Source organism: Dipteris shenzhenensis, chromosome 29, assembly GCF_047967505.1.
Source record: "Dipteris shenzhenensis isolate YYH24624 ecotype China chromosome 29, Dip_SZ_1.0, whole genome shotgun sequence".
Classification (NCBI taxonomy): Eukaryota; Viridiplantae; Streptophyta; class Polypodiopsida; order Gleicheniales; family Dipteridaceae; genus Dipteris; species Dipteris shenzhenensis.
In genome coordinates, this window is record NC_141624.1 from 6,036,667 (window position 1) to 6,046,931 (window position 10,265).

Below are 10,265 nucleotides of genomic sequence, written 5' to 3' on the forward strand. Positions count from 1 at the left end.
CACCTTATCAATGACACATTGGTTTCCCTTGGGCCCAACATTTAGACCCCTCTTTTCTAGCCTTAGCCTAACACTTGAGGCTAGTGGTTGCACCTAGGCATTGGATGCACTCCTAGGGACTTTTGGGGAGTATCACTTCCCCTAGGCGAGTCCACCAAGACAAAGGTAGTCACTGCTCCCAAATTCATGTCCCCGTGACATACCCTCCTCTTGAAACAACAAACTACCTAGTTTGCTGCTAACATATACAACAAATAAACAGCAATGAAAGAGGCATGAATAGCCCATACCAGATAAAACATGATCTGTAAGATACAACCAGCAATGATGATATGGTCTAGGAGAGCACGCGATTCCATCCATACATCAATGCATCACCTGTGTGGAGCGCGTATTGCACTCATTGTAGAGATCCCGTGGTAGAAATACTGTCATCAATCAATATCTCGGGTGAGACCTGCAGTGTCACAAAGCGACCTCTAGATATGTGAGCCTGTCTGTCTTGAAGGGGTGGACGTGCTACCCCCCTCTTGAGCATCAGGCAATGCTCCAAACTGGTGCTCTGCTGAGCCTGAATGAGCCTCAATTGCAGTCGGTTCAAGCTGAAATGCTTCTAGGTAGAGCTGCAATACCCTAGGTGAATTTGCCAATTCACCTTCTTCCATCCACTTGGCATCCAGTGCTGAATGGTTCTGAAACTTAACTAGATATCTTGTGGAAACTCTACCTTTGACTTTCCTTTCACGGTGTGCCAGGATCTGTTTTGGAACCAAGATCTCATCCAGCTCCTCCACTTCAGGCTGTTTCTCATCAAGCATCTCTTCAGGCACATCTCCCTTGAAAGGTTTCAACAAACTCACATGAAAGCGTTGTGAATTGTCCAATGCTGTGGTAGCTTCAGCTTGTAAGCTACATCGTTTATCTTCTGCAAGACTTGAAAGGGTCCATAGTACGGCATTTTCAGTTTGGTGTAGACCTTATCCTTGCCTTTCATTCGCTTAAGTCTTGCTTTCTGAAAATGCAGCAGCACCCAATCACCTTCTTCAAGACCAACTCATGTCGGGGGCGATCTGCTGCCCGTTTATGCTTCTCCTGGCTTTTTTGGATGGCTTCGTTCACCTTCTTATAGTCTGCATCCAAACTTTCCACATACCGATCTGCTTCAAAGATCTTCTCTTTTGTATGTAATATTGGAGGTACCTTTCTTCTGCCTACCCAAATTTCAAAGGGTGCTTTCCCTGTGGAAGAATGCACTGTATTGTTGTAGGCAAACTCAACCAACGACAAAGATTGTTCCCATTTTGTTTGCTGGTCTGAAACATAGCATTTTAGAAGATCCAGGGTAGTAGAATTTGCCTCTTCTGACTGTCCATCTGACTGTAGGTGGAAAGAGTATGAAAAATTCTGCATAGTGTCTATGTTCTCAAAGAGACCTCTCTAGAAAAGGCTGGTCATACAGGGGTCTCTCGATCACTGGCATTGGATTGAGGCATCCTGCGTCTTTGACTGTGGCTTCAATGCCTCTATGTCCTTATGATGGGGCATGACTTTCCATAAAAACCTTTGGCCTAAATTGCTTTGTGATACAAAGTCTGCCATGCTGCCCCATGCATCATCAGAAAACCATCCTCAAGCATATAGTGCTCATGTCTTTGGCCCTCAGCCAGCTGATCATAAATCCTTGCAAAATCATCATCATTGGCATACTGATCCTTCATGGCATCAAGTTCATTGTGGTATGCAATGGTGACAGCTGCAACTTGCGGTTTCTTTGATACAGCATCGGGCCTTGACTTAGTGGAAAGGGCATCTGTGGCAGCTCTCTCTGAGTGAGAAATTACCTCAAGGATTGATGTTCTGTCTGCACATAAAAATCAGCACCTAACAGGTAATGTTTCCAAGTAGAAAGAGCATTAATGACAGCGGCCATCTCTTTCTTATAGATCTCGAGATTCATTTTAGCATCACTGAGCACCCTGCTCTCATATGCAACCACTCTACGGTCCTGCATTAGCATTCCTCCTATGCTGTTCCCACATGCATCACATCGGACAACAAAGGGCTTGCATAGATCTGGCAAGATAATGACAGGATTGGAGCATAGCTTTTCCTTAAGCTCTTCAAAGGCTGCAATTTCTTTAGTATCCCACTTGAAAGACAGTCCTTTCTTGTGTAGGGCATGAAGGGGTGATGCTATCTCAGCAAAGTAGCGGATGAATCGCCTGTAGTACAAGCACAAGCCAAGGAAGCTTCGTACTTCATGAATATTCTTCAACGGTGGCCAATTCCTTACCGCTTCCACTTTGGCAGGATCCATCCTAACTCCATCTTTGGATATTATGTGCCTCAAAAAATGGATCTCATGATGATAAATTCACTCTTTTTGTCATTAATCAGCAACTTATGTTTTTTGAGCTCTGCAAAAACAATTGCCAAGCGCTCTTTATGCTCAGCCTCGTTCTTAGAGAACACTATGATGTCATGAAAGAATGTACCGACAAAGGCTTTGTGCTTTCTGAAGATTCTGTCCATCATCCAATTGAAGGTAGCAGGTGTATTTGTCAACCCAAAAGGCATCACAAGAAATTCATACAAGCCAAATTTGGTCTTGAAAGCTGTCCTATGCACATCCTCAGGCCGTATCTTGATCTGATGGTAGCACTCTTCAAATCTATCTGGCTGATCATTACAGACCGCTCTAACCTATCCAAGATATCATCAATCTTGGATATAGGGAATCTGTTCTTGATGGTTATCTTATGCACATCTTCCACGATCCTTCTTTCTTTTGCACAACCAACACCGGGGAACAATAGGGAGAAGAGCTGGGCTGAATCAGCCCCTTTTCTAGGAGATTTGGTTCACGATCTCCTTTAGTTGTGCTGCACTAACCCTGTATGGAGGCTTATTTGGCGGGCTGCTACCTGGAATTACATCTATGGCATGGTACTTGGGGCGTTCTGGAGGTAATTCCTATGGTAGGGAGTCTAAAAAGCATTTGTGAAACTGAAAAGGAAATCTGTCCTCTCTTTCCAGCTTAGAAAAATTAGAGCTTTCTTTTGGTTTTTTTCCAATTGCAAAAACCAACTACGTAGAAGGATGCTTTTTCATTACATTTGAAATGGCCGAAGCCGATACAATTGGAACAGATTCCCCTTTCAGTTTAGCATCCAAAACATGGGTTTTCCCCCGGTGAGTCAAGGTCAGCGTTCTATTTCTGGCATTCAATAGTGCACCCACCCTGTGGTGCCAAGGTATACCCTCGAATCCATTCAGGGGCATAATATAAAACTTTTGTGCATGCGGAGCTTCCTAATTATCAGAGTGATTGACTCACTGTGCCCTAGGCAAGCCATATCAGCATCACATAATGGCCCCATCTCCTCGACCTTTAAGCCCAATTTTCCAGCGAGTTCTAGGGATATGAAATTGGCTCGTGCCCCTGGATCAAAGAAAAACAAAACTGTTTGGTCACGGATTGCCCCATGCTCTGCATACCTCCATGGCATCCACATCCTGTATGGCTCCAGTCACATTTGGCATAAGACCAGCAGTGGTTTGGGCTTCTTACCCCTCTAATCATCCTTCTTTTCTGCCTTTTTCTTACTGTGCTTGGAAGGGGGGATCTTCCTCTTTCTATTTTGCCCTATTAGCTAGACTTAGATGCTCGTTTGGGAGAGACTAAAATGAAATCGTTTAGGACTTCACAAGCAGTTGTAGCTTGAATGAAGAGATTTTGGACTACTTTTTGATTAGCCTTCTCCTTTAGTGCTAGCCTTCGTCATGGCTGAGTTTGCCCTTCACCTCCGGAGTGCCGACGAAACTCAGTACGAAGACTTTGTATAAAAGGATGCTCAAGTACGCGTGGGTGTGTGGATTTGTATGTGTGAGAGCATATTTTTATACTATGGTCTACACCCACTGTTGGGCGCTGATGACGTCAGTGGGGATGTCATAGTAGGTAGTCCCTGTCATGCGTGATGGAGTTTATGGTTTTCAATCTTATGAGTGACTATTGTGAGATTGAAACTGCACTATGTTGTGTTTTAGAGGATGAGTTTGGGAATGTTCCTGAATTCATCTAGGTATATGCATCTCTATGTTGGCATACATCATATTGGGATTTCCAGCCTGCATACCCCCCATCATTTGTTGCTGAAAATTTTGCATCCCTGGCTGAAAACTTCCCAAGTATGTTATCCTCTAACCAGGCCCCCAGTGGTGTAGAAATGACTTCCAGCCAAGGTAAAAGAGAGAAATATGAGAAATAAAGATTATGGGAGTTGAGAACAGAAAGAAGAGCAAGTCTCACGGGTGCAGAGGCTATAAACAGGAGAAAAAGGGCTAATCCACCTCCAGAAGGCCTCGAAGTGCGTGCCAATCAGCCCGTGCAGCAAGGGAGAGATCCAAACAGCAGCGAAAGAGGCTTTGGGAAGCGTGAAAACAGCTGTACCAGCAGCTCATGAAGTCCATACAGTAGAAAAAGGGTCCGTCCAGCAATAAATGTATCCGCATAGCCAGCTATCGAAATCCGTACAGTCATTAATACCATCCATACATCTATTAATGCTGTCAGTATAGTCCATACAACAGCAATTAATGGTGCCTTGGGAAGAGAGAGAGAGAGAGAGAGAGAGAGAGAGAAAGAGATGTGTGAAGAGGGAGAGACGAAGAGGCATGGAAAATCTGTACAAAATGAGGGAATTGGCCAAAACATTCGGTGTAGGGGGGGTTGGAGAGAAGGGTGCATGGGAATTTGCCACGTGGCACATCTACCCCCCCTTCATTAAAGTCCTAACCGCTACAACCAATGACACACTTAACAACTCTAACCCACCTTACTAATGACACATTGGCTTTCCTTGGGCCCAACATTTAGACCCCTCTTTTCTAGCCTTAGCCTAACACTCGGGCGTAGTTGTTTCACCTAGGCATTGAATGCATTCCTAGGGACTTCTGGGAAGTATCATTCCCGTAGGCTAGTTCCCCAGCCAAAGGTAGTCGCGGTTACCAAATTCACGTAAGTACAACTCGAAAGGTCATGTGCACCAAGAGGTGTGTACCCCTTGTGAAGGTGTGACCGCCTTGAGAAAGGGTACCACGCACATTCAACTCACGTTCACACTCAACACTTACACTTACACTCACACTCACACCACACTCACACTTGCCCACTTGTCTTTGAGTCTGAGTCTGGGTTTGAGTCTGCGTCTCAGTCTTAGTCTCACTCCCGCTCCCACTCCCACTCCCACTCCCACTCTCTCATCACTGAGATGGCAAGATCAAGATCCCAGAAACTCTATGCTTGCTTTGTAGGCTTTTGGAAGGCCTTTTGACGATCTCACATAATTAGGAGACTTCAGGAGATACAGATCCCAAGAGACATGATTTACGGGGTGATGAGCTTATATGAGTCAGTTTGAGGGAGAGTACTTGTCCTTGGTGGATTGGAGACTACCGAGGTTGGCACTACAGTCATCCAAACGACTAGTCGAGAGAGTAGCATGTCCTTGTAACATGCATAAGTCAAGGTATTCAGATGGACCGACTCCCTCCCTTTCAATACTAGCTTGGATGCCCTGTCCCCCTTGCTCCCACGAGATGAGGTCAACCGTATCATACGTTTGGATCTACTCTTAACTCTATATGTCACATACTTTTTTTTTGGGGGATGTGAGTGATAACTAGCACTAGAATCTCTTTTGTGATTTCCAAATAGTTATTTCATTCATATTCTGAGTGCTAAATACCATTAGAAGATCGAATGTGAGCGTAACTATGGGGTAACTAGCACTAGAAGCTTGACTAAGGGTGCTAACAGCCATTAGGGGAAAAAAAACAGCTCATTTTGGGGCCTTTTAGGTTGGACAAAAAAAGGAGATGCTCTAATGAGAGAGATGCCAATGTTACATTGGAAATGCTTTTCTTTTTTCAAAAAAATAGATAGTTTGATCGCGATCTTTTTTTGAGCATATCACAGGATGGACTGATTATCAGACCACAGTAATTGGAGGACAGGTGAGTCTCACATGCATTAAGGATAGCCATTGGACAGATGGGGGCCTCTTCCCATCTGATGAGGATTGAGGCCAGGAGAGCCGCATGCACACCTAGAGATTAGGGGATCTAGAGGTTATGCACATTGGAGGAGGTGGAGACAGGAGCTTTTCAATGAACCTGCCCAATGTATTATGAGATTCGTGGACGATTCCATTGTCATGGTTTTGGGCCACTCTCTTGGCTGATCCACTTTCATGACCAGGTTTGCGTTGGTCTCTATCTGATTGAGATGTGGCGACACCCATAGACCCTATCAAGATAGATTAGACACCAAGATGTGATAGTGCCATAGGTGAGAGAGTTTGATCAAGCAAAGTGACACGTTAGAGATTTCTACGCATTTGAGTCAGCCCTAGGACATAGTGGATTAGAGGAGGAGCTAGTTGATATGAGGGCAGAGTGGATCAGTGTGGAGACGTCGTGAAACCAAAGATACAGAGACCATGCACGATGCAGAGGCTGATTAGAGCATGCACTGTGGAGTTCTAGGCAGTGAAGGCCGACCTAGGCCTGGCCCACCGACCAACCAATCCTTCTGGCTGATCGGCTGATCTGGCTGACCAGACCAGCGCTATTTGAGGCCCATTCCGCTTCCCATTTAGGCCCATATACTGCGCTACGGCCTGCCCAGCCTTGGCACTTGTGCTGGCTTTTATCCTTTGCCAATGCAGCTGAATACATGGTCCATACCTCTGCCACTTCCTGCAGCAGATGTGCTAGTTCTCCATGCACTCTTTGCTGCCAATGTGGAAGCTCTACTTATTGCCACAATTACCCATGTGCTGCCCATTAACTAGCCCTTGTGATGAGCCATAACGATGTTGATCTCTCCATGTGGCATACATTATACCCACATGGCAGCTTCATCATTCCTCCCAATCCTACACAGGTGTCATGTCCCTTGGCTCTCCTCATATGAGGGCTTTACAGATGGGGCAATAAACTCTCTATTTGAAGAGACCTTGGTCTTTGTAAGCTGCCTAGTGAGGAGTCATGACCATTACATCCATTTAGAGTTCTAGGATTAGGACTATTACATCCCTTTATAGTTCTAACTTGCCATGGAACACATTTTCAAACATGTACACACCTTAGGTACATGATCCACACATCTGGAAACGTTTTGGTAAGGCATAAAAGAAGTGCCCGGGTCCAGATTTGGATGCTTCCAAATGTTGTTTATATGAACCAAAGATGTTTTTGTTGCAACACTGCATGAATAGAATCTTGATGAGTTAAGAGCTGGCTTCCTCTATCAAATGATGTATATACGCCGTACGGCCCATCTTCTTCATGCACGGAGGGTGGAGTATATTTGTATGTATAGATATGTGTGTTCGTTTAGTTTCACGAAAAAAAAGTGTGTGTGTGTGTGTGTGTGTGTAGATTACGAGTACAATTGTCACATCAAAATGTGGGTACAATGAATTTATGGTCTCCTCTGGACACTATTTCCTAGCCCTCTGTAGTCAAAACCATTCTCTGGCTGAATTCATCCAAACCCCACTAACCTTGCAGGCTTTATTACGTGCTCCTCATAGTCTTCGTAGGGGTGAGACCTGGAGTTTTCTTGTTTAGGAATGCCAATAATTGCCACGACTTCAGGATTGTGCTCGTTAACACACTGATGCATCAATCAGCTGCATTGCCTCTGTCTCTCTGCACTTTCAGTTTTATTGATGATCTCACAGTGATATAAGCACACAGATTCTGTAGACTTCCATACTCTATTTATTCTTGAATGTGGATTAGAATGTAAAATCTTTGGGAGTCGATATCAGGGGAGATGATGTTCCTGCTAGTCATTTATAAAAAAACTGTTTTCACAGTTTCTAAGCTGTGATAAACTTTGACCATTTGAAAGCGGCTATGGAGAAATTGCAAGAAAGAAATTAACTGGTACAGTGCTGCGCTGGCCAGAGAGGAATTCAGAGGCACTCTTTCCCTTCCTTTGTGACGCTAATGACCACCCTGTTATAAGCCAGCCCTGATTTTGAATGTCATTCATGGACATATTCAGGACAGGTTTTCACAGCGCTGTTCTGGTGGCTATGCCACATATAAGCTAACAATTAGCAGTGAAAGCATGGTAGGGGTGTTCCCTACACATTATTTTTTGGCACCTGCCTTGGTGGGCTCTTAGATGCATATCAGGCCTATTTTAGTTGAATGTCAGGTACATCCTGGTGTTATAAAAATGTGAAGACCTTTGTATAAATGGATGCTCTAGTATGTGTGGGTGTGTGGATTTGTGTGTGTGACAGCATATGTTTATACTATGGTTCACACCCACTGTTAGGTGTTGATGACGTCAGTGGGGATGTCATAGTAGCTAATCCCATGGTTCTCAACCTTATGAGTGACTATCATGAGATTGAAACTGCACTATGCGTTGTGTTTTTAGAGGATGAGTTTGGGCATGTTCGTGGATTCGTCCAGATATATATATGAATTGAGATATAAGGAATGTGTGGCAGCCTGATGCACTGTTGTTTTCCTTTCAAGAGGATAGTTTAATAGCTGCTTTGCAGCATAATCAGCGTACTTGTTCAAGGATAGGTCTTGGCAGAGAAAGGTCAACTCTCCACTTCGTTGTTTAGTGTGCTGAAGTCGAAATTGTATATATAATAAGTTCTGTAATACTATGTTTCGAGAGAAATTTGACCTCTCCATGCTTTGGCTGACACACAAATCTCAATTCTGATATACATTCAGAAAATTTGTGGCAGGTGATTTCGGCTGATTTTATTTATCCCATAATGGTTCATTCGCCCACCTGATCACCTCAATGAAATGGCAGCCTTTATTTGGGTTTTATAACCTTTGCCTTGGCTAAAGTCTGCCCTTGGTTTATGAAGAAGTGATAGAAGCCTTGCATACTGATTGACCCTTGAGTGTTATAACTTTGCAAAGTGGAAGGAGGTCCCATACATTTGTAAATACATGTATTTGGACATTCACATATCTTAATAATTGTCCTTAGCACATTGGAAGAAGAAAAGGTGAAGAGCCTCTTGTGTTCATGAATATATAAGGATCAGATTGGACATCTTTACACAGACCTGTCGCTTCCTGTGGGTATTTGTAAGTTTGGATATATTCTAGTCCTTTTTTTTCTAAAGAAGGATATATTCTAGTTCTGAAAATATATGTTTAACTGTGACCGTAGCAAACATACAAGTTCTATAAGAAATTTCGTCTAAGTGGTGGCCAGTTGTGTTCCTTAATTGATTTATCTTTTGAGGATGCGTATGCTTGGGTAGCTACCTTATCAAATATCTGTGAGTCCTCGCATATGTTGAGTGGGTATGCTTGCCAAGTCTATTTTTCCTTTTGTTTGCTTTGTGGTGCAACCTTCAATGAAATCTGCCCATTTGTTATACTCTTATCTCCTTTCTTGTTTAGTTAGTTGATGCTTTCTCTAGTTTTGATGTTTTTCTTTGGTTGCTAAAGCTTTTCCTCATCTTTTACTTCTTTTTGGTTCCCAATCTCTTTTTCTTGTTCTTCTTTGCGATTTATTGGACTAAGGGCTTCTTGTGCAATTTCTTGAAAGGTTTTTGTGCGAGGGAAAACTAAATAGGGATTCTAACGAGAAGCCACGGACACTTGACTACAACCTCACTAAAAACGAGGGATTGTAACAAGGAGCCACGGGCACTTGATTGTAGTCCTGCTAAAAAAGAAGGGGTTGTTGTTATCACTGTTCTTTCTGACCTTAGATCATTTGCCCTAATGTGGGCTTGGTCTTAAGCACTGTCATGACTAAAACATGACTTCTACAAGTTTCAATTCTCATTAGGTATGTTCTTTGATCCACCTATTGTTTCGCTTTTAGACATGTGGGAAACTTGTATAGAGATAGATTTGATTCCTTGAGTAGATCAAATTTGAATAAACTTCATGATTTTGCAAAATATGGGTTAATTTTAACTCAATATTGGTTAGTAGACATTATAAAATAACAATATGAGGACCCTCAATAAGGAGTTAGGAGTAAACATGTTTGCAGGCCTTAACCTCTCATTCTTGTTCTTACTACCCAAGTAATTTTCAATATTTGTAGTAGTTGTATGCTTTATGTAGGTCATGCTTATCATTACTTCCGTTTGTTTCCAAGAGCATGTTGGGGAAGTTAGGAAGGGTCATAAAAAAGGAGAATTTGCTAATTTCAAAGAAATTTTCAAAGCTGCTAGGTCTAATAAACT

General features: G+C 43.1%; 1 pseudogene; it reads right to left on the bottom strand.

Moving 5' to 3' along the window:
• Positions 1-479: 479 nt before the first annotated feature.
• Positions 480-994, bottom strand: LOC147882352 (uncharacterized; annotated as a pseudogene).
• Positions 995-10,265: the final 9,271 nt, after the last annotated feature.